The sequence below is a fragment of the Trachemys scripta genome, chromosome 8 (assembly GCF_013100865.1).
Source record: "Trachemys scripta elegans isolate TJP31775 chromosome 8, CAS_Tse_1.0, whole genome shotgun sequence".
Lineage (NCBI taxonomy): Eukaryota > Metazoa > Chordata > Testudines > Emydidae > Trachemys > Trachemys scripta.
Genome location: NC_048305.1, coordinates 16454509 through 16478493, shown reverse-complemented (window position 1 = coordinate 16478493; position 23985 = coordinate 16454509).

The window sequence follows — 23985 nt, the reverse complement described above, 5'->3', positions numbered from 1 at the left end:
AGGCTTTTGTGAGTCTGAAATGGAAACAAAGTGAAACTTTTTTTTTCCAATGCCTGTAGATTTTACTTTTCTTCCTTATGTTCTGCCATGAATCTGGTGTGCAGGATATTTTTAAGTCTAAATATAAGATAAAGTTCAGTAGAGATGTCAGAGTGAAAAGAGGAAAAACTCCCACCATGGCAAAGTTAACACACTGGGGGCGTGATGGGGGAAGCTGCTTCCATGGGATATGTAGGTTTCAGCAGCAGAAGGTAGCTGATACTCCCACTGTTGACACTAGGGTGGGATTTCCAAAGTTGCCCTATCTCTACTGCCCTTGAAATCCATAAGTTTTGCCATTTGCTTCAGTTGAAGCATAATTAGGCCAATGCTGTGGCCTTTGGAAATCCGGCAGGCAGCCTATGTCTCCTATTCCTTGGGGATGCTTCCTTTAGCACAGCAATGCTAGCACTGGAGAAAACAAATCAGAGTGGGCCTGATCCTGTACCCTCAGCTCTCACTGACTTCAGTGGAAGCAGGACCCATTGTGATTTGCATTAAACACCACCATAGAGCCCCTCTATGCCGTCCCACGCATCCCCTCCGGAGCTCCTTCCTCCAGTGAATAATCCATAGAAAAAATTAACTAATAAATTCTTCTAATAGAATGCGTCTTCTAGATCTGCCAAGATCTTGCAGCTGCAGTTGGTGTCATAAATGGAGATGCCAAGCCCTGTGGTCTTTCAGTTACCTACAGCATCTTCTTCCAAACAAAGAATACTGCCTACGGATGGAAAAGGAGAGGGAATAGTGCTGAAACATTGAGCAGACAATGGAGAAAGGATAGTGTCAGTGCACTATTGGTGTCCGATCCAGTTCTGTACAACAACTAGGAGTTACCTTTCAAACTGTGCTTGTGGCTTGGTTGCCTATACAGGGAAAATGAAATTTTGTCCCTGTGATGGAGTATGCAAATCCCACTCTGGGCAACAGAGGATTAATAAGCTACTGTGGGCTCAGGTGGCCCTGCCACACCTCTGAGAGATGTCAGACTTGGAGGGAGGATCTTAAAAGGGGGGAACCAGGCCAAATGATGGCAGACCCAGAGAGGAGAACTGATCTCCAATCTTCAGGTTCCTGGAGAGATGATTGACTGAAGGCAAGAGATCTTTAGGTAGTTCTTCCCTGAAGGAAGGGAGGGCCTGATGCAGGCAGAACTATTTCTCCTTTTTAGCCTGTGACCCTAGTTGGGGGCTACTACTTTACAGGGCACTCTGAAGAAAGAGAGCTTTACCACACATGTGGGACAATACATTTGTATTAGCTTCTGAAAGGGGCAGACTGTTCAGGGCTCAGCCAGAGGGCTTAGCTTCTTCCAGCTGGACTGGTGTTTTGGAACACCTGGACACAACAGAACAGAGGGCCAGGGAGTCTAGGGGGCATCCTGGGGAAGGAATTTGGTAACAGCCCCATAAATGCAGTGGTGCACAAGGATAACAGCAGTGCCAACTGCTGAACCTAAAATATGCCTGCTGATTTACTTAGGAGCTGTTTGTTGGAGAGTCTCTCTCAGGGAAAGTCCAGACACGGAGCAATTGGGAAATATGAGACAGAATTCTCAGAACCTTGTGCAGGAGAAATTGGCTGTTTAGGCACCTAAAAGTGGTTGTTTTGCCTCCTCTGTCTGTGTGAGGCATTTTCAAAACTGGGGTGTAGGTAGACACATATGACCCTCAGTGCCCAGGTGGGTGCAGGGAACAAAGGAGTGTGAACAGGGCATGGCCATGAACAAGAGTCAGGCCCACTCACCTTGCATGTTCAAAAGCCCTGATATGGATCCCACATGCCTGAACAGGAGCTGCCTCAGGCTCGCTAACTCAGCAACACAAGCTGAGGCCTCAGCCCAGCCATGGTGCAAGTTTTCAACTTTTACTTCCCTTCACTACTGTCCATTAACTTTCTGGCAGGTTTAGTCTCTTTTTTTTTTTTGTCTAGTTGACAGACTGGATTTCTCTCATCCGGTAAAAAGGTTGTCCATGAATAGATTGTTCAAAAACAACGTGTGAACTTACAGCACACTGGATAATGTGCAAGAGGAATAAATAAGATGGCCCACCTGTAAAACCAAGATGGCTAAAACCTTTCACTCACCACCAAGAATGGATTACGGGTCTGATTTTGTCATGTCAAGGGGCCTCAAAGTCAGTGTAAATATTTACACTACTTTAAGGCCCCTTGACATGACAAATGGTGCAAAGTGGCCTTAGAGTACATGAGAATCAGGCCCGGTATGTCTGTTTATCAACACTTTTGTCCATTTTCCAAACACAGGCCCCATACTGGCAATGAGAGTGTTAATGAGAGCCCATGGATCCAACTGGCCCTACCCCACTACACCCGCAGCAAATGTCAGGGAAGGAGATGGGAGTTAAAAGAAGGAGACATAGCCTGGTTTGGGGATGACTAGGCAGGAGAGCAGAGCTCTGCTTCTCCTGATGTGTGAAAAGCCCTTGCAGCTTAGAGATGGTCCATGAGCCTCCTGCTAGAAGGGATAACCAGACCCAGGGAGACTGGCTTAAGTACTGACTGTTTGTAGTCAAGCCCTCAATAGAAGGGTGGGGCCCTGCTGAAGGTTCATTGGACAGCCCTATTTTGAATAGTGGTGGAGGGGTGCTGTTCCTTGTTTCTTTTGGACTTTAACACCTGGGAAGGGGTAGGTCTGAAGTAGCCTTGGCTGGAGGGCTGAAGCACGACAACCTTGGACTGCACAAGAGACAGTGACCTACTAGCCAAAAGCTGTGGCTGGGTGAGTTGTGCACTCAGGGGGCACCACAGAGGCACACCTGGTTGCAGGGCCCTAATTCAGCAGTGCGCATAAGCATATGGTTAATATTAAGCACATGAATAACCTAACCCCATTCAGCAAAGCACTTAAGTACACACTTAAGACCCATTGACGTCAATGAATCTTAAGCACGTGCTTAAGGTTAACCATGTACTGAAGTGCTTTGCTGACTCAGGGCCCTATTGCTAAACAGAGAAAGGCAGCAGTCATCTTACCTCCGCTTACATTCAGGCAGCAGAACCAAGGGACAGTGGGGACTAATCCCCCCCCCCCCCCACACACACACACAATGGAAATATTGTGGAGACTCCACTCAGTGTAACCCTGAATACACCCTGCAGGCTCTGAAGCAGCCAGTATGGGCCCATATGGGCCCAGGACTGGGCTGGGAAGCAGGACCCGGAGGAGTTGGAATGGGCCCAGGAGCAGGTAGGAACAACCGGGACCTTCCTGCCCAGCCTGTAGCTGGTTGCCTCCTCCCCCACCAACTTTCAATATCTCCCCTCATTCCCCCTCCTATCTCTTTGCACCCCCATTTGCAGGTGGCCTTCTTCCCCTCCCTGAACTGAGGAGGGTTCTTGTCATTACCATTCAGATCTCTTTTGCAATTCCACCTGCCCCCTCCCAGATGCCATGATAGCCTTTCTAAATCTTCCTTTTAGATTCATCTTTGAATTTCTAAAGTCTTTATTAACTCTACTGATTTATTATTTCCATTTCTTTTTTAAAATCTTATTAAATGTTTCACACATAACATCACTGGAAATGCCTCAGATCACTGATCAGAGGAAAACAGGCACAGGAAATATAGAAATAAATCAAAATGCATACCGTACGTGAAAAACAAAGGACCTTGCACATATCACCATGAATTTCAGCTGCACTGTACATACTTATGCAGGGATAATACTTTAATCGTTGCGACGATACAGAGGTTGTTCCAGACAATAATTAGTCTAATGAATTTAGAGGCCAAGATGAAGCTAATCTGGCTAAGCAGAATGAATGTCTCAGCTGTTGCTGAATGAAACAATTCTCTTCTTGTGTGTTGCGCGCACGTGTGTGTGCATGTGGGAGTAGCAGTTTGCACAACACCTGCCTACAATATACTTCACAATAGCTAGAGTTATCATTGACAATCTGAGTTCCAAACTGATGCAACTAAAATAACAATTTAAACTAGACCACCTCATCAGTGAAAAGTATGTTAATGGATATGCCACAGAACTCCAGAGAAAATCAACGCTTATGCAAAGGATTGGCTATACCAATTAAAGAGAATGTAATTCCCCATGACAACACATCAGAGTAAAAGCAATTTCCCTACACTCTATAAGAACTTGTAGTATAGGCCTAGAGCTGGTTGTTGCTAAATATCCCTTCCCCGTAACACACACATACATCGAGCTAAAGAGAGTCCCATGCCTCAAAGGCATTAGCCATCCCTCCCAGGAGGGGCAAGCAGTCTTCCACTGGATCATGGATCTTTCACTACTTAAGCAGTTTTCTTAGATGACTGAAGCCAAATACTTACCAATTCCCATTACAAGTTACATTTTGTGTGGGGGGTGGGGGGCGTGTGAGAGAGAGAGAGAGAAATTTTCTCACATTTAAATTGGGGGAGGGGGAAAGGGAGGGAAATTCTGAAAATTGTGCATATTTCTTGAAAGGCAATCAGAACAGACCTGAGAATCAGGCGCTGTGCGTGTGTGTGTGTACAATAGACACACACACAGGGCACTGTCTTGCACCCAGCGTTTTGGTCTTCCTCTATTCCTAATACGTAGCATGGCTTTCCCTTTACCTAGACAAACATTGTTATTAACAGAGTCTCTTTGGGAATGAAGATTTACAAGTGTGAATTAGTTTTGTGATCATCACACAGCTAAATAAACAGTGTGAGAAGTTTGCAAAATCTAAAACTGTTCAGTTGCTGGAGTGCCTAGTCAGTAGTCTGAGTCGTCACAGCTTACCCGGCTTAACTCGTAACATTGAAAGAAATTTTTATTTTTTTGTATTTTGGAGATGTTGGAATCTCATGAGACATTAGCAGATTTGTTGTCTGTCAAGTTTGTGATCTGGCCTCTTGTATTGCTAATCGACTGATCCCTATGAGTTTACCATCCAACCAATAGTTTCACTTTGCATGTCTCAGTGGAGTTTGTTCAGTTGTGACCATGACACCCACAAAAAAACCTCAAATATTCAAAGTTTTTTTTTAAATGGCTCTCATAGAATCATTGACTAGATGTGGTTATTTATTAAAATAATAAAAGTAATTCTTAACTTTTATACAGTGCTTTTTATCCATGATCTCAAAGCACTTTGCAAAGGAGGTCAGTATCATTACCTCAATTAACAGATGGGGTAACTGAAGCACAGGGAGGTGAAGCAATTTGTGAAGGTCACCTAGCAGGTCAGTGGCAAAGCCAGAAATAGAGTCCTGGTCTAGCGTCATATTCACTAGGCCACACTACCTCTCATACAAATGTTATTTGGTATTAATTTAGCCCCATCTTTGATAAGTGAATGGTTTGCAACCCAACTGGTTTCCTCTAATGTGTTCATTATTCCCCCTAATAGTTTCAATGGATTTTCAGCTTGCTGGTTGCTCAGGAACAGTGTGCTTCAATTTGGAATTCATTATTTATGTTGTGTGATTGGTCATATGGTATTGTTTCTGCTCCTGATTGGATGACTGAAAGTTTATAAAGTGGAGAATAACATTTTCAGAGGACTCATCCTCTGTGCTAATATTCAGGACACTTTGGGGAGATAATAGCTCAGTGGTTTGAGCATTGGCCTGCTAAACCCAGGGTTTTGAGTTCAATTCTTGAGGGGACTACTTAGGAATCTGGGGCAAAATGGGTACTTGGTCCTGCTAGTGAAGGCAGGGGGCTGGACTCGATGACCTTTCAAGGTCCCTTCCAGTTCTAGGAGATGGGATATCTCCATTTATATTTAGTACTTGGTGGTCATCTGAATACTTGCAAACAGCAAGTAATATAACCCTGCAAATCAAAGTGAACCAAACACCAGGCTTTTGTATGCAAAAATATTCCTGAATCAATTTTGCTACTATTCATTCATCTCTGTTTATGACTCAACTACCAGAAATCCACTCTTAGCCAATCCCATCCTTTTGGACAATCCAAATCTAAAATGAAGGCACGCTCCAAACGAGGACAGCTTTTAAGTCTATCAACCTTGACAATGTCCTTTCAAGCTATTAGCTGAATTCATCAGTCATTAATGACTGCAAGACATATAGGTTAAATGCCAGCTAGCATGCAAAAAGACTTTTTCAATTAATCTCTGGCTCTGTTTATTCATTTAGATTAGATAGAGTTTTTTAAAAGTTAGTACTTCATTTCCAAAGTATCAAATGAGGATACTTTTTAATTTAATAAATACAGTGACCATCCTTAATAAAGTGAAGTAACCATCTTTAATAATTTCCTTGAATTTGCAAAGGCAATTCCTAGAAGTTTGGCTTTGATGTCACTTTCATCAACTAGATTAAGGATGTTGTGTTTTTAAGAGCTAGAATATGCCACTCAGATAATGAGATTCAAACCTTCACGTTTTTACAGGGGCAATACAAGGTTTCTTATCTTTGTCAGCGCTGGTTAACATACAAGTCCCTTAAATGTAATAACTAGCAAATGTACACAGGATTTACAATATAAGGGTCACATTTTAATCCCCGTAAACTGGGATTTACACACACAATACCAAAGAGTCAGTCAGCCAGCGATCAAATATCCGGAATGTCATGTTCCTTATGTGTGATGTTTCTACAAAGAATGGTGGGAAAAATAAATATGAAGGATACAGTATGCAAGGAGAAACCTCCAGCGGGGATACTCTTAGCAGATCTCCTATGAGAATGGTGAGAGAGAAGTATCCTGTGAAATTCGCATCTTGATTCATTAGCCAAAGCCATTGCTAGTTTCAAAATTCACAGTCATTGGTTGGCTGTGCAATTTTAAAATTATTTTCAATTAAGATTTTAGCTCAAAATTAACTTCTTTGAGGAAACTTCAAGCTTCCAGAAAGTGAATGTGAAAAGGTTTCCCATTTAAACTTAAATTTGTGAATCATTTTCTTCACTATTCACCCAGTGTTAGTGTAATATAATTAATAGCATTCTGAAATATCACATATAATAGCAGAGTGAGGGCTGGTCTATGCTGGAAAATTAGATTGACCCATGCCCCGGAGCAACATAGATAAGCCAACCTAAATCCCTGTAAATCCAGCACTAGATTGACAGAAGAATGCTTCTGTCAACCTAGCTACTTACTCTCGGGGAGGCGGATTTCCTATGGGGGCAAATCCCTCCCATTACTGTAGTAAGTGTCTACACTGAAGCGGTGCGCCACTGTAGCATTCTAAGTGTAGACTGTCTCAGACTTCCTCCACAATATTTGAGACATTTCCCTTGTGGCCACAGGGGCTGCTTGTAGCTGCTTCCTTTCATGTTAGTAGAAAATGTGTTCATGTGTCCAAAAGGTGTTACGTCTGAGAAGGACTGTGACCCAACAACCTCTCAATCGTGTGCAGGGGGTTATGGAAATAGCTCAGTGGTTTGAGCATTGGCCTGCTAAACCCAGGGTTGTGAGTTCAATCCTTGAGGGGGCCACCTAGGGATCTGGGGCAAAATCAGTACTTGGTCCTGCTAGTGAAGGCAGGGGGCTGGACTCGGTGATCTTTCAAGATCCCTCCAGTTCTAGGAGATAGATATCTCCAAATCTCATGAGTCTGATGTGTACATTCTAGTTCACCAACGGAATGCCTTGTGAGGTCTCAAATGAAGGCCGGTATCACATTGGTCTTCAACATGATTGTGAAATGCATGTGTAGATACTGTGTAAGGAGTTAAGTGTCTATACATACTGAAAATATGTTCTCAGGGCTTGTCTACACTGCAGCAGTGCAGCTGCAGCACGTTAGTGAAGACACTACCTACATCGACAGGAGGGCTTCTCCTATCAGTATAGGTACTCCACCTCCCCAAGAGGCAGCCGGTAGGGCTGTGTCTACACTACATCCTATGTCAGCTGTAACTTGTGTCACTCAGGGGTGTGACACACCACACCCTCTGGCCAACATGAGTTATACTGACATAAGCTCTCATGAGCACAGCACTGTGCCAGCAGGAGAGCGTCTCCCGCCAAAATAGCTTCTGCTGCTTGCAGAGATGGTTTTATTACACTGACAGGAGAGCTCTCTCCCATCAGCATAGAGCGTCTTCACCAGACATGCCGCTGCAGCGCTGTATGTATAGATGTGGCCTAGGAGAATTCTACCATTGACCTAGCACTGGTCTACACCAGGGCTTAGATCAGTATAGCTGCATCTCTCAGGGGTGTGAAAAATCCACACGCCTGAGAGACGTCATTATACCATAGTAAGTTCCTCGTGTAAACCAGGCCTTAGGCTGTATAGAGGTCTGGTCATCAGCAAAGGTGTAAAACGAGTATTCTGCCATCTATCTGCTTATGTGTAAATTAAGGATTGTCTCGTTCACAATGGGCTTCCTATCACCAGTCTGAACTGTCAGAACTTCAGAAAGAATCGAACAGGAAGAGAAAAACAGCAGGGTGGTTTTTGGGGTGTGTGAGAGAACCTTATCTTGGGGTGCACGTCGCCAGTTTGCTTGATTATATTTGGAGGACAGAGAAGACTCCCAGGCACCCTTAACTGAGGAAGTAAAAGGACAGTGGTTTTGCTTCATTTAAACAAGGTCTCAACCAGGCTTGGTTGAAAATGCTGAAGAAAACTTTTGATGAGAGAAACCTTCTTTAGATAAGAAGTTAACCTGTTAGTTAAACATAGTCTCTAGAAAGCCTGTTATGAATTTGTTTTTATATGTAACCATTTGTTTCCAATATTCTTACTCACCATACTTGAATCCAGGAGCAACGGAAGTCAGCTAAAAGTGGGGGGGCCCCATGGGTACTCAAACCGTGGCGCTGCCCCCCCATTCCACTCCTTCCCCCTGAGCTCCCCGCACCCTTGTGCCACCCCTTCCCCTGTGCGCTGCCTCTTCCCCCCCTCCCCCACGCTCTCACCCTTATGTCTGGTAAAAGTGGGCTATGCCCTCCCATTTTAAAAACGATGGGGCCATGGCCCCCGGCGCCCCCCCATTCCTGTGCCCCTGCTTAAATCTCTATTCTTGACAATAAACATGTTCCTCTTTTCACTATAAACATAATTACTTGCTGTGGTGCTAAACTAAGGCTTGGTCTACACTACCCCCCTAATTCGAACTAAGGTACGCAACTTCAGCTACGTGTATAACGTAGGTGAAGTTCGAAGTACCTTAGTTCGAATTAGTTCGAACTTACCTTGGTCCACACTCGGCAGGCAGGCTCCCCCGTCGACTCCGCGGTACTCCTCTCGGCGAGCTGGAGTACCGCAGTCGACGGCGAGCACTTCCGGGTTCGACTTATCACGTCCAGACTAGACGCGATAAGTCGAACCCAGAAGTTCGATTTCCAGCCGTCGAACTAGCGGGTAAGTGTAGCCAAGGCCTAAGTAAAATAATAGTCCTGAGTGGAATCTTACAAGCCGATATGTTTTGTTCCTTTGGGAACAGCAGGCCTGCGAATTCTGTGAATGTTCAGTGGATAAGGGACTGGATGCTGCAGGGAACAGTCTGGGGGGGGGGGGAGGCGAAGGGGTTGATGTGTGTCTCTTGCTACCTCTACAGAGAAATCAAAGCCTGCAGAGGCCTGTAAGATAGTGCTTGTGCTGCCAGAGGCTGCTGGTTTCAGGGAGCTGATCAACAGCAGGCACAGATGGACTTCAGGCAATGGACAGATAGTGGTGATGTGCCTCAGAATGCTCGGTACCCCTGCGGAGCATCACACAATATCAGCCAATCAGCACTTTCTGATTCAGTGATCCCGGGTGTCCTATCTGCTCTATGCACCTGGGGCATAGGGAGAGGAGGAACAAAGTGTTTCTGACGAGGAGTTGGTAAGGGTGTGAGTATCTAAGCGCCCACTTGACTTACAGACTCTATGCGTGGCTGTGCCAAGTTGTCTTGGCTCTTTACTCATTCTGTATGCCTCGGTTCTTGTTTTCAGGAGCTGTGTGTTTAACTCCCCAAGCACTGCAATAAAAAAAATCAACCTAAATTCAATCATCAAAAACATCTTAATTAAATGAATTCTCATAATTGTTTGCTCAGAAACTATTTTTACAAGCTGCAAGAGCCGTACGTTAATTTGTGAAGCTGGCCGGGGTTTTACAAGTGTAGGTTTCATAAACATAGCAAGTAAATAGTATTTCCTTCACAGTCCAGTTCACATCCGTTAATGTTCGATGATGATAGCGTTCATTTTGGGGCTCAGGTCAAGGCCAGCTATGTCTACAGAAATTTGAGCTACATCAAAATATTTACTCTCCATTTGTTTATTAGTTTCACGTCTGGTTTGACCAACTGACCTTTGCACTTAATTAGTACATTTCCTTGAGTGCTACAGCTGGATTGTGAGGAGAGATTACTAAAAGCCTCACTCAGCGTCCTGCTTTTCCAATGTTCGCAAGCAGACTACTAATTATATATCTGATTCAGAATGTACCATGTAAGCCCTAACTTTCCACTGATTCCAACAGAATGTTAATGGACATCAGCAGCACAGCAGGTGCAAGGGAAGAATCAGAAGATAAGGGATTAAAATCATCCTCCAGTAGAGCAGTGAGAGGCTTGCAAATAAACCCCTGGGAGAGTTTTATATTTTATTCATCTTTATCTAGAATTAATAGTAATACTGCCTGACTGCTATATAGTGCTTTTCACCCATAAAGCTCAAAGTGCTTTATGAAGAAAGTATCATTATTCCCATTTTACAGATGGGGAAACTGAGTCATGGAAGTGATATGTGTTACTCCCAAGTCAGCCATTAAGCCAGCTGCAGAGCCAGGAATAGAATTCAGATCTCCTGAGTCCCAGTCTAGTGCTCTTTGGTTTTATCATCCCATTGACGTTGTGATTGCTTGTGCCTATGCTGTGGCAGAATGGGACCAAATTCAATGGCACCCACACCTCACCCCCCAAAAATTCTACTGCAGTATTAATATGCTCTACCTCCACGAAATACCCTTTTATTCCCATCTCCCCTCCTCCTCCACAAACACACACTCATACTTGAGAATACTCATTGATGTGAGCGCTGTTGATGATTATTTCTGATTAATCCCTGTTATTGGCCTGCCATCCCCCACCTACTCCACCCCCCTCCGCACAGTACCATGGACATCTACTCTGTGATACTATATACTGGGCAAAATGTTTTGAACCAAACATTTTTTTTTTTGGGGGGGGGGGGGGAGCAAAAAATGCATATTCAGGTCAACTGATACATTTCATGAACGTATGTCAAATTTGCCAATTTGTTTTGGCTGAAAACAAACAAAAAAAATCAAAATGTTTCATTCTGACATTTTCTAAATGAAACCTTTTGATTTGAAGCAACTTTTAGTTTAGAAATCTTTCAGATTTGTTTTTAAAATTAAAACATAAAGAAGCTCAAAAACTAAACATGTTTTGTTCAACACAAAATGATTTATTTATTTTGCTATATTTTGAAACCAAGACTCCATTATCTGCACATCTCTACATAAATAGAGATAAAATCAAGTTTTCATTTCAAGTTAACATTCTGAAGAGACAAAATTAGCAGAGATCCATTGAATTTCAATTTGCATCTGTTCCACACAGCCCCAAAACTTGGCAGTAGCCAAAATTGAGTAATGCACTAAGTCAAAAGTCTATTGAAACATTATGGGCTTGATTCATCCACTACGGCAGAGAAGGTTGGCATTACCTCCTGACAAGGAGACAGCGGTATCACACAGTGGCGCTGGAACATTTTTAATAGTGGGGGTGCTGAAAGCCAGCCCCCTTTCCCCTGTTCACCCTCCATCCCCCCAGAGCTGAGGCTGGCAGTCAGGAGCCCGGGGCTGCTGCAGCACCCCCTGCACCGCTAGTTCCTGCACCTATGGTACCACAGAGCAATTCTCCTTCAGGGCTAGTTCCATCCATGAGTGGAGAGGTTTAAGTTTACAACCAGGGCTCCACAGACGTATAGGCTGCCTGGAGGAAGTGCTTTATCAACACACATCCAAGGAGTTCAGGCCATGAGACCTGCATATATATATTTTCAAAGCATTTGTTGCAAGCACACCTCCTGTGAAGCCAGCTCCACCCACTTTGGGTATGTCTACCCTGCAATGCAAGCCCAGGATTAGTAGGACTTGAGTCAGCTGACCTGTGTTAGGGAATCCTGGGCTTGAGCGGGTACATTGTATTTTAACCCTAGGTTAAGAATTTTCTGACCTGTGCTCGTACCTAGGGCTCCAGCATCCAGACTGCAGTGCACAGACCTGAGTCAAAGTTTCCCAGAGGCCCTAGCGTTCTCCCTCCCCAAATGTGACCTCTCTAGCCCTAGGAATGTGGTGCACTGTGGGAAAACTTAACGGCCCACCCTTCACATTATCAGGAAGCAGCTCACTTTGCAAAAGGCTTGATGGAGTTATTCTCCATTGCAAACCCAGAAGGCTGTCTGGCAGTGTGCTTGCAGATCAGGGATCAGACCAGAATGGGTTAATGTTGATCTGAGCTGCTGCTGTTTGCCAAGGGGTGGGGTGGAGAGGGGTTTCTGTTTTCAATAGAGTGGAATGCAGATTATTGGGTTAGAGAGAACTACAGAAATTGTCCCATGGAATTGTGGGATACTTCCAGATTACTCCTGGGACCTGAGTCAAGTGGAGCTGCAGCTACACAGCAAAGTAGTAAGGCTCAGACCTTGGCTTGACTGAAGCTCGGACCCTGCAGGGTCCTGCAAATCTAAGCCTGAGCCCTGGGTTAGTGCAATTGCAGTATAGACACAAGGGGGGGAGGGTTAGTCTCGAGCCCGGGCTACATTGCAGTGTAGACATACTCTTTGTGGCCTGAGCTCTAACCCCTAGGTATAGTGGGGGGATTTGCAGTGGTCTTTGGTACAGCACCCTTTTCTAATAACCCAAGGGAGCTGTAGTTCTGGGTTATACAATAATCTGTGGTTGCATATAGCTATTTATCTACTATTCCCTGTATATTAATAGCTGAACTACCCATATGCATGTAAACCTAAATGATTTGGTTCTGTTGTGATGTAAAGCGCAAACTAGCAAGACTGAAAGAGAATCTGTAGGGAATGCTTGTAGGTTTGCTAGTAAGTCCCATGCTTGAATGTGTGCAATTTTCCCAGTAAAACAGAGAAGAAATACATTGATCCATATTGAAATTAGACTTGTATCCTTTTCTATACAGAGAGCCAGCACTAATGTATTTCCAAATTGATGCTACATGAGCAGTATAATAGCACATTTAGCAAGTCAGAAGTAGGTGGAAGCAATCTCTCCCTCCTTCAAAAGATAGCATTTTCAAAAGGATTTCTGGGGATAAAATAAAATTCACATAATCTCTGCAATTTCACCATAAAAATGTTTGCATTCAGTCGAACACAAGGCTAGGTTCGGGAGCAACATTATAGAAATACTCCAGCACTAGCATGAGTCAGAAATAGAATGCCTTTAGTAAACACATGACAAAGTGGAAGACTATCCATTCTTCCCCTTCTCTGGCAATTTCCCCCCTCAGCCTTCGGTCACTTAGTCAAGCAAATATTTTTTCTTTTAACAGGGAGTGGTGTCTCTACCCCGTCTCAGACAGAGTTGTGTTTCAAAAAGTGGCACACCTCAACTCACAGGTGCTGAAGCCCTGTTGTAAGCAGCTAGATGATATTTAAGGAGCCAAAAAAGATTTAGATCTTTGGTTCCTGTGCCCTATCTCTTGTTTAGTACAGTGAAGCTCTGGCTGCCAGTAACTTCTCTGCCAATGGTTGAGAAACTAGAAACAGGATCAAGCTGGAAAATTCAGAACCAGATCTGGCTGTCAATCTCGCCAAATTCCATAGGATCCAGATTGGTTAGTTAGTTTGTTGTAACCACCCTAGATACCAGGTCCTATAGCCTGCGTTTGGGGATATTGAGCACTTCTGCATAGGACTGTGGATGTCAGGTACTACTATCTGGGACTAAGGACACTGGCTGCCAGGCCTTGCTGCTCCTGCACAAGACGGCATCTCTGTGGACTCTGGCTGCTAGGTCTTGCTGCCTTGAGGGAAGGCCATCTCTCTGGACTCTGGCCATGAGGTCTTGCTGCCCTGAAGTAGAGGGCAGTTTTATAGACACTGGCCGCTGGGCTTTACTGCTCTTAGAGGTAGAGTGGCTGTGCAGGCACATACTATTGGGAGTCGCCACCACCCGAAGGGGGTGACCATCCCCCCTTTCCCTTTCTGTGGACCGACGTCCTGCGACTGGAGGTTAGGCCAGTATAATTACATCACTTAGGCATGTGGATTTTTCACACGCCTGAGCGACGTAGTTATACTGATATAGTTCTGAAATGTAGACTGATCTCTGATTACCTTTCCCAGACCTGAAGAAGAGTGCTGCGTAAGCTCAAACCCTTGTCTCTTTCACCAGCAGAAGCTGATACAATAAAACATATTACCTCACCCACCTTGTCTCTCTGAACATTAATTACAACCAGCATCAGAAAGAGGGCATAAGGTGTGCTTTGACTTGGTAAATGGCAAATGATGAAGAGTAGTGGTTTAGGTGACCTACCATTCCAAATATTAAAATAATCTTACCTCATTTCTTTGAAGCGATCCAGGAAGGTGTTCCAAATCTTATGTAAATCTTGGGTCTTTCCATTTGCATGGAGTTCCCCTGCAGAACTAAATTACAAGTGTTGGTGAGCTCCTTTCTGTGAGCAGGAGGTGTATCAGACATCAAAGCCTGGAAATATCACATTTGGCTGACCAGAAAGCTATAGCAATAAATTTTCTCAAATATTTGTCCAATGTGACTTTATTTATTGTAATAGGAGGACACTGGGGGAACAAATCAAAGGAGCATCATTTATCTTGCTTACTGTGATTTCCACTCCTCCAAAAATTCTCCCCAAAGAGCACAATCTATTCTAAGAATCAACGTATCGTCTGATAGGTGCCATCTGGAGAACCTAGGTAATGCTCCATTATGGAGGGAAGTCTTTTTTTTACAGGGATATAACCATGATTCAATCAATTTTACTTAGCACTTAGAGGTTCATACATAGTGTACCAATATATTACTGGTTTGTTGAAATTAACCTTGCCATTTGTTATGAGTAGAGTTTGGATCTGGATCAATCTGCCACATTTATTTTCCACTTGTCATTCTTTTGAGCTGGTAGTTTAGGAGAGCAATGGACATATCATCAAAAAGGATTTTTTTCCATGGGGATGTTTAAATACTCCTGTTAAGAAACATCTCCTTTTTAAAGGTCCTCAAAAATAGTGAGCTGTAGTCCACGAAAGCTTATGCTCTAATAAATTTGTTAGTCTCTCAGGTGCCACAAGGACACCTGTTCTTTTTGCAGATACAGACTAACACGGCTGCTACTCTGAAACCTGATACTACAAGGTTTCTTCTTATGGGATCTGGATCGAAGAGTTATAAGAAGTGAATTGCACTTCCCACAGTACAAGTAGCCTTAAAGCATAAATAATATTTATACTTGTTCAAAGATGATAAAAACTTAACAAAATACATTGAAAAGACACTTTTACAGAAATTGCAGCTCTTGTTAGCTTTTGAGTGGGAGCAGTCCTCTCTATTATCAAAGTAGAGTGTTAAATCCAGTAATACCTTGTAACAGTTATTTTAAAAGAATGGGAGGGAGGAAAAAAAAAAAAGAGAGAATCATAGGTTCCCTGCTTCAAATTGAAGAACAGGAGGGAAAATCATAAAAACTGTACAGATCCCATTAATAATTTCTAATGAACATTGCCCTTATTTTCTTGCCTTTTCAGCAACCTGGGAGGTTTCACATCTGGAAAGTAAGTAATAGCACCAAAAATAAAAGTAAAACCAAGAGGTGGGATAAACTGCAGTCAGCCCTGAAATAAAGTTTTGCATTTTTACTACCAAAAGGCGCTTCTGGCAAAAATGCCATTTCAAGCCTCTTATTTTGTATGGAAGTCTGAGTGTTTGAATAGTACCTGCTTTGCGCAAATGCAGTGATGATACTATCTTTTATTTCATCCAACACTAAGAGGTCAAGATACTTCATCAGATTAAGAGATTATAAAATTGCTGGAAGATTGGTTAAAGTCATGGTAGAGTTTTAGTGGATGGATTATCTTTCAGGGGTTACTAATTCAAAGACTCTTGCATTTTTAAGGAATAAAGGCCTCTTACATACATACTGTAGAATGTAATAACTTTATCTATGCAGTATTTACTGTTACCTTCAAAGTAAAAGGCTCTTTGGGGTTTTTCGAAGCAGGGAGCAGTTTTACAACTATTGCAAAATTGGGAATTTCCTTTAGAGGTTAAACTGTAGGGTACAGCACACAGCACTGCATCTGGAAATGAAGCCAAATACAGTAAGCAAAGAGGTGAGTGAGATGAATCATACTTGCACTCATCTCCCCAAACCACTTGCCATAAAAGAAATTTTGAAATGAAGCAAAGGTGGGGGAGGGAGGAGGAGAAGACTAAATCAAGTGATTCAAAGTGGAGTGGGGGGTGGAAGATCTTTAAATAAATTATGAAGAGTCTCAGAAGTACCCAGCAGCCCTTTATTTAGAGAATACATTTACTAGTCTTCAAATGCATGACTAGTAACACATATTGTACATTAACTAGAGCTGGTCAGGATATGAAAGATTGTTGAAATAATTCACCTGTGTCAGATTCTTTTTTCCCCCCTCAGAAATTTTCCAACCAGCTCTAATATTAAGCAGAGTCTGTAGTATCATGTAGTAACATCATCATGTTCCAAAGGAGGGTTGGGGCTGGATCAGTATTTATACCCAAGACCTGAAATGAATAACCAAGGGCTTCAGGAAGTAGAGCTGACAATGCAGTAGGTGGCAGTAGGTGTGTTAGTACTGAATCAATGCCCCAGCCTGTTGTCAAGTAGAGGAGCCTTCTTTCAGAAAATCCTTGAATGTGAGTTAAAATGCCCCAGGAATATTGAATAGAAATAATCTGGTGGGATTGAGCAGCCCTTTCTCACATGATCAGTGTCTATGTGATTGCCAGGAGCCAGTTATGATTTTCTGTTTCTCACCCTAAATAACCTAGTTAGTAAATGGAAGTACTTTGGCACTAATGGGAGTAGGCCATTCATGTGAAGTGTTAGAATCTTGTCTTCAGTTTTTATAATGACAAACTTTCAAAAGTCAGTTATCAAGAGTCAAGAAATTGCCAAGAGTTATGAAGCGCCAGAACTCTGGAACTTTGGTTCCCCCTCCTCCCCCAGTGAATCTGACACCACCCCTACCAAAACATTTTTACAAATCTCTTTGATTTGCCTGAAATATACAAAACCCATAAAGAATGAAATGGAACATAAGGGGCAGTGGAGAACCTGCAAAAAGATCTCTAAATCTGATTGGATCATTTCTGTCCAGTTCACTCCCAGCTGATGCTGCTGGTGATGTTTTATTGCTTGTAGTGCATAGAGACTAATGATGGATCAGAGCTCCATTCTATCAGGCACTATGCAAACATATAACAAAAAGATGGTCACTCTCTCAAAGAGCTTACAGAGAGACATACAACAAACGTACAGCAGAGTGCACAAGAGAATAGTGAGCTAATGGGCATGATAAGCAGCAGTTATCCCATGCACTGCTCCAAAATTAGACCCAAGCCACAGCAAATTACTGAAGTTCTTCACTTTTTCCTTATTATTTGGATGCTTGCTCCTGTCACGGTTACAGAGCTAGCGGCACCTCTGACCCCTCTCTGGTCTCTTTGAGTGCACTCCTCAGGTGACAGGCTTCATGCCTTTACCTCCCCTGATGTAGCATCATGCAACTTTCCGACTCGTAGACTGGATACCCTGTGAATGAACCATGCTTACTCCAGAAGGTCTGACTGGATCCTTCTGGGTGCTGCTATTCCCTTCAGGAGTTTGTGACAAGTGGGAAATGTAGTCGTCAGACAACCTTCTTAAACCAAAGTACTGTTTAATCTTAAGAGTTGGGACAAGGCATAACATAAGTGAAAAAGTATTTTAGACATGTATGTAGACCTTTTGTTGTTTTAGGTGACCTAAACCCTTCTGTCCTTTGAGAGGAACCTAGCTTCTTAAAACCCTCCTACATGGATTTATCTGTAGATGTGAATCTATCTGCCCAAAACAGTCCCCCAGCAGCTCGCCCAACCTCTTGAATGAGAGAGAGTGTGTCCTTTTAATTGTTTATAGTTGTTTTGATCTGTTAGTTGCAAGCATTGGCAAAACAGGGTGTGCAACTTGACTGGAGCCCAGAAGGCACGGTTGTGTCTTTGCCACCGCGAAGTGTTTGTTGAGGTGTGTCTTGTCTCGAGTCATTGTTTTGCCTGCCTACTTGCTTTTATTTTTCAATAGGCTGCTCTTTAAATTAAACCAATGCATTCATACAGTATACATCCCTTACAACAAGCAAACATACAACATTCAAAAATTACAGAGCAGCACCATGTCCTTTGTAGTTTCCTCATATCATCTGTCTTCAGTGGTCAATTTATCCTTTGAATGATTTTCATTAATGTAGTATCTAATCAAAGAGACAGTCAAATTGAAAATATTATTTGTATGCTATCTACCATGGAAAACCCCTTGCATCTGCTATGCATCAGAGCAACTGTCTGAGCACATAACTAAAGAGTGAGTGATTTCTCCTTGGTCATAACTGTGCAGATATTTAGTTTGTAATCATAGGGAACTAAGCATTAGCTTGCCTTAAAACATGTCAGAGTGGGAGGTTTGAATTTATAACTTCCTTGTAAGTACTAGTTAGCATTTAAATTTAGGTTTTCTCTGTGGGCGATGTTGAAGAAGGCAAGTGTCTGCAACACTGGTGGTAGCACACTGAATGTGACCTTTTGGCAAACTATGCATAAGCAGTCTGGTGTCGAGATCTCATTGCTTCTCTCCTAAAACCTCCTGAAATCAAAGCTCCGATCCACGTTCTGGAGACAATGTATTATACATACTGGAAAGCTGCACCTGGTGGGTATACTGGAGCACTGAGATGATATAATTAAGTTTATTAAAATGGCTCCTAAGAATTCAGATTAGTAAACTTTCTGTTATTACAGAATGAGAGGTATTATGTGACACTTGAATGTTTTTTATTATTAACTATGAAATATAAGTTTATAGAAGTACACTAAGGCAAATCCGTTCATTTTATTCTAATAGCCACTGAAGTCTGTGGAGACAAACCATGTCATGTGACCTTAGACTCCTGACCAATGTCATGATTGAGGCCAGTAAATAAAGGCCAGTTTCTTACCAGTACTCATACAAGACACACCTTTATTTTAATATGAGGCAAATCATTTTCAAAGGCAATATTACTAAGACTAAACCAGTTTTGCTAGGGAGACTATTTCAAACAACTCAGGCTCTGATTTAATTGGTTTCAATTTTAATTAGCTAATTATGCTATTTAAGTGTGATGAAAGTATTTGAGAAGCTAGAGAAATTCTAAATAGGAAAAATTTTAATTAACTTACTGCTGTACATAACTTTTCTTGTTAACTAGTGGGTAATTGACCATGCATCCAGTAATAAGATTCATTCTCTTGTTGATTACTTCACTTGCTGGATAAGCAAATGCCTGCAAGCAATTAAGAGCTAATTCTGAAGGGAAAAAAAATACATATGCGAGTTTGTTCAAAATGTTTTTATTACATGCTTTGGAGAGTTCTTAATGCAAATGCAATATAAATTGTCAAGTTACTTACTGGGCTTATTTGGAGGAGCCAGAGGTAGCATTTGTAGTGTCTTCCCTTTGCCTCTTGGAGTTTCCATGACATTGATGAGCTTTTGAGAGCAAAAGAAGATAGAGTAGGGGTTAGAAAGAAACCCCATGATATGGCCACTAACCAAACAGAAGAGTTGAAGAAATAGCAAGGCAATGGCATGATATATATATATTTATATTGCCATAGCATCTAGGAGCCCCCATAATGGAGCAGGATGCCACTGTGCTAGATGCTGTACAAAGACAGCATTGCCCTACCTGCCTGGATTTCTTTGTGTTACCTGCCACCAGGCATCTCTTGGTGTAATCAGGGGCGGCTCCAGACACCAGCGTGTGCCTGGGGCGGCAAGCCGTGGGGGGCGGCCTGCCAGTTGCCATGAGAGCAACGGTCAGGCTGCCTTTGGCGGCATGCCTGCGGGAGGTCCGCCGGTCCCGCGGTTTTGGCAGCAATTCGGCAGCGGGTACACTGAAGGCGCGGGACCGGCGGACCTCCTGCAGGCATGCCGCCAAATCCGCGTTACCAGTGGACCTCCTGCAGGTGCACTGCCAAAAGCCGCCTGACTGCCGTGCTTGGGGTGGCAAAATACATAGAGCCGCCCCAGGTGTAATCAGTGTGATATATGGCAAGTGTAATTTGAGAAAACACTAATAAATGTCTGTGACACCATAAACAATCCTTCCGTGGCCTAAAATAAATCCTCAGCTTTTCAGGATGCTGCCTGCCAATCCTCTTAATAATAATTTCTGGTATACTCCAGTCTGTGTCTGAGGTGACCAGACCATTGATAGGTACACAACATGCACATTTTCCCATCAGCATGCCATCCTGTTCAGACTAAACCTTTTCTTCACTGCTTGCTTGAACTAGAATCTTAACAGAGGATGCAGAGGATTATTATTTCACTGAGGGTCTGTCATGTGGTATATAAGATAATAGGCATAAAGCCACACATGCTGCTCTGTGTAAAGCAGCCCATGTACTTACACTTTCACAAACGGTGAAAGTTATCACAAACCGGGTAGCAAACTTGCCCCATCCTTACTTTCTTTATGGGGGCTGGAGGAACTCGCTAATCCTGTGTGTTCAAAAGAGGCTTTTTGAACAAACAGATTTTAAAATGATGGCTATATACAGGAGAGCCATCGCTCTTTGAGGCATTATGGGGAGGGGGGTCTTGCACTTCCCTCAGTTGGCTAATGTTCCTCTCTCAAAGAGCTTTCACTGGATTCAGGTAGCCCCAGATTGGTCCAAGAATGGCAATGCTCTTCATTGAGATAGCCTTACCATCTGTCATGGGTACCAGGCGAGCCATACCTTAGTCCCTCTTGAGTGCACCCCCCTCAGGTGACAGAGCTGGCTTCCTACACCTCTCTCCCGGGTATACTCACTCTTAGACTGGATCTCTGGGCTGCAGCCCCATGTTTACCTACTATGTTAACCTGGGAGGCCCAACTGTTCTTTGGCCCTTTTTCTCCAGGTACCTGTGACAGGAGTTGACTAAAGTGACTCAAGAAACGTCTTCAAAACAAAGTAGCATTTCATTGTCAAAGGAAACAGCATTTAGGACTCTGTAGTGTTAACCCATTTTTCCTGTGTGCTTAGTTCCTTCCTAAGCTTAACCTCTCTATGCATAGCTCAGGAAGGTCCAGCTTTTTCTCATCTCTGGGCTGGGAGAGCCAGCCTGCTTGCTGCAGTCCCTGTGTGCCTCTGTCAGTCTGGATGTCAGTCTCTGTCTGCTGACAATTCACTTGGCCCCTTCCTCCTTCCTGGTGCCAGTATCTTTGAGGTTTAGGATCCCCCTTTATTCTTCCCAGATCAGAACGGAGGATCAAAGTCACCAGACCAGCTGCAGCCAGGCTGAGGGTATCCTCAATCAATAGCTTCCCCATTGATTCCCCAATGGGCCTTAGCTTTATCATTGTTTTGTTTCCTGTTGGCGTCTCCCATAACAGCTTCCTTTGGTTGAACTCCTGGCCCTCATGGGTGTTAGGGGCATATGATATTTACAAAAAGTACTAGACAACTCCCTCATTCTCCACCCCCTCTGTTCTATTACAAAGGCAGAAACACTGCTATTGTACGTGTTCTACTAGCCTCAGGGCAGAGAATGTTCTGGACGAAAACCAATGCAGAGCAAAGTGGAAACCTAATTCTTCCTGCCCCTTCCCTAAAAGGGTCAGGAAGAATTAGGTTTCCACTCTGCTCTATATTGGTAAATGGTAAAGACGCTTTCACCTCAGATAAATGAATAGATTCAGACATCAGTGTTCCAGGTGACATATTTTCTAATGAATCTCTAAGAGGTTTTTAGGAAATACAGTGCCAGCAAAATCCAGTCTAATCAGCAATCAAATCTGGCCATTTAAAATCTTTTCCTGGGCACCCAGCCGTAGTCATTTAGGCTAAATAGTGGTGAATTCCACACTGGGGAAGAGAGGGAAGAAAGGAACCCCAGCACCATAAAGAGGACGTATAAATGAGAAGCTTCTCCAGCCTTCTGACTGAAGTCGTTGCCACTGCCGGTGTTCTCTCCTCTCTGCGGGGATGAAGAATGAGAGGGTCCCTATAACTCTAGCTATTTCAGCCACACCTAAACCTCACCTGAGTGCAATGCCGATCGTCAATGGACAGGACTGAACCTGGGACCTCTGGAGCTTAGTGTATGAGCTGCTACCACATGAACTGAAAGCCAACTTGCTGTTAGCTAAGGCTGTAGAGCAGATTCATTTTCTCTAAATGGTCTTGGTGCCACTAGATGGGACAGAACATCACACCCACAAGGTGTGTGGGTTACACAACTGCAGGTTGATGACAGAGCGCTATACGCATGCACCATCAGGTCATGCACCCCCTTTGCGGCTTCTACAAATCTTGAAGTTCCCTCCATTCCCTCCTTCAGAACACAGTCACACTGGTTCTACCTCCAAAAGGCTCTCTCCACCTGCGATGGGTGGTCATAGAATATCAGGGCTGGAAGGGACCTCAGGAGGTCATCTAGTCCAACCCTCTGCTCAAAGCAGGACCAGTTCCCAACTAAATCATCCCAGCCAGGGCTTTGTCAAGCCTGACCTTAAAAACCTCTAAGGAAGGAGATTCCACCACCTCCCTAGGTAACCCATTCCAGTGCTTCACCATCCTCCTAGTGAAAAAGTTTTTCCTAATATCCAACCTAAACCTCCCCCACTTGCAACTTGAGACCATTACTCCTTGTTCTGTCATAATTTGCCCCAACTGCTGCAATCAATAACATCCTTCTGGGTAGCCATTAGTTCTTAACACTCCAAAACAAACACTACTAGGCAGGTATTTAAATAAACCAACCACAACATGACCCTCATTTGAAGGGATTCAGGGGGAAAAGGTGTGAATGGACCACTAAAGAGGGCAAGAAAGCCTTTAGCACACCGATGCTTTTATATACTTTTCTGCAATAGGGACTTTTCTTATTTTGTTTGTGTTTCTTGCATTTTATTTCCCAACTATAACTTGCCCCTTATAGAAACATTTCAGTATTTAACAGTCAAGATCCAAACCAGGCAAGTGAATAATAGTGCTACAGCAATAGCTTTAGACCATCACTGTTAGCCTCAGTAACATTTTTGTTATTTAGTAAAGAGATACAGTAAAGGTTTAGCTTTCTGAGGCCAGGTCTACACTATAGACCTCTGTCAGTAAAACTACATTGCTCAGGGATGTGAAAAATCCATAACCCTGAGTGATGTAGTTGTACCGACCTAACCCCCTGTGTAGACAATATTATGTTGACGGGTGAAGCTGTGCCATCGGTGTAGTAGCATCTTCACTAAAGCTGTGCTTCTGTAGTGCTGAATGTGAAGACAAGCCCTGAGTGATGGTGTATATAAGGTAGTTATCACCACAGGCGCTGACTTTACAATGTGCCGGGGGGGAGGGGCGGGGGAGATGGTCGCCCTCCAGCTCTGCCCCAGGCCCCGAACCCACTCCATCCACCTCTGCCCTGCTCCACCCTGCCCTGCCTCTTCCCTCCCCGCCTCTTCCTGCCCCGTTCCATCCCTCCCCCGAGTGCGCCGCATCCTCGCTCCCCCGCCCCCCTCTCCCCCCGAGCCTCCTGCATGCTGTGAAACAGCTGAATGCGGCGGGCAGGAGGCGTGGGGAGGGAGGAAGGGAGGGGTAGGCGCTGATTGGCGAGGCCCGCCAGCAGGCAGGAAGTACTGGGGGTGCGGGTGAGCTGATAGAGGGGCTGCCGGTGGGTGTTCAGCACCCACCATTTTTTCCCCATGGGTGCTCCAGCCCTGGAGCACCCATGG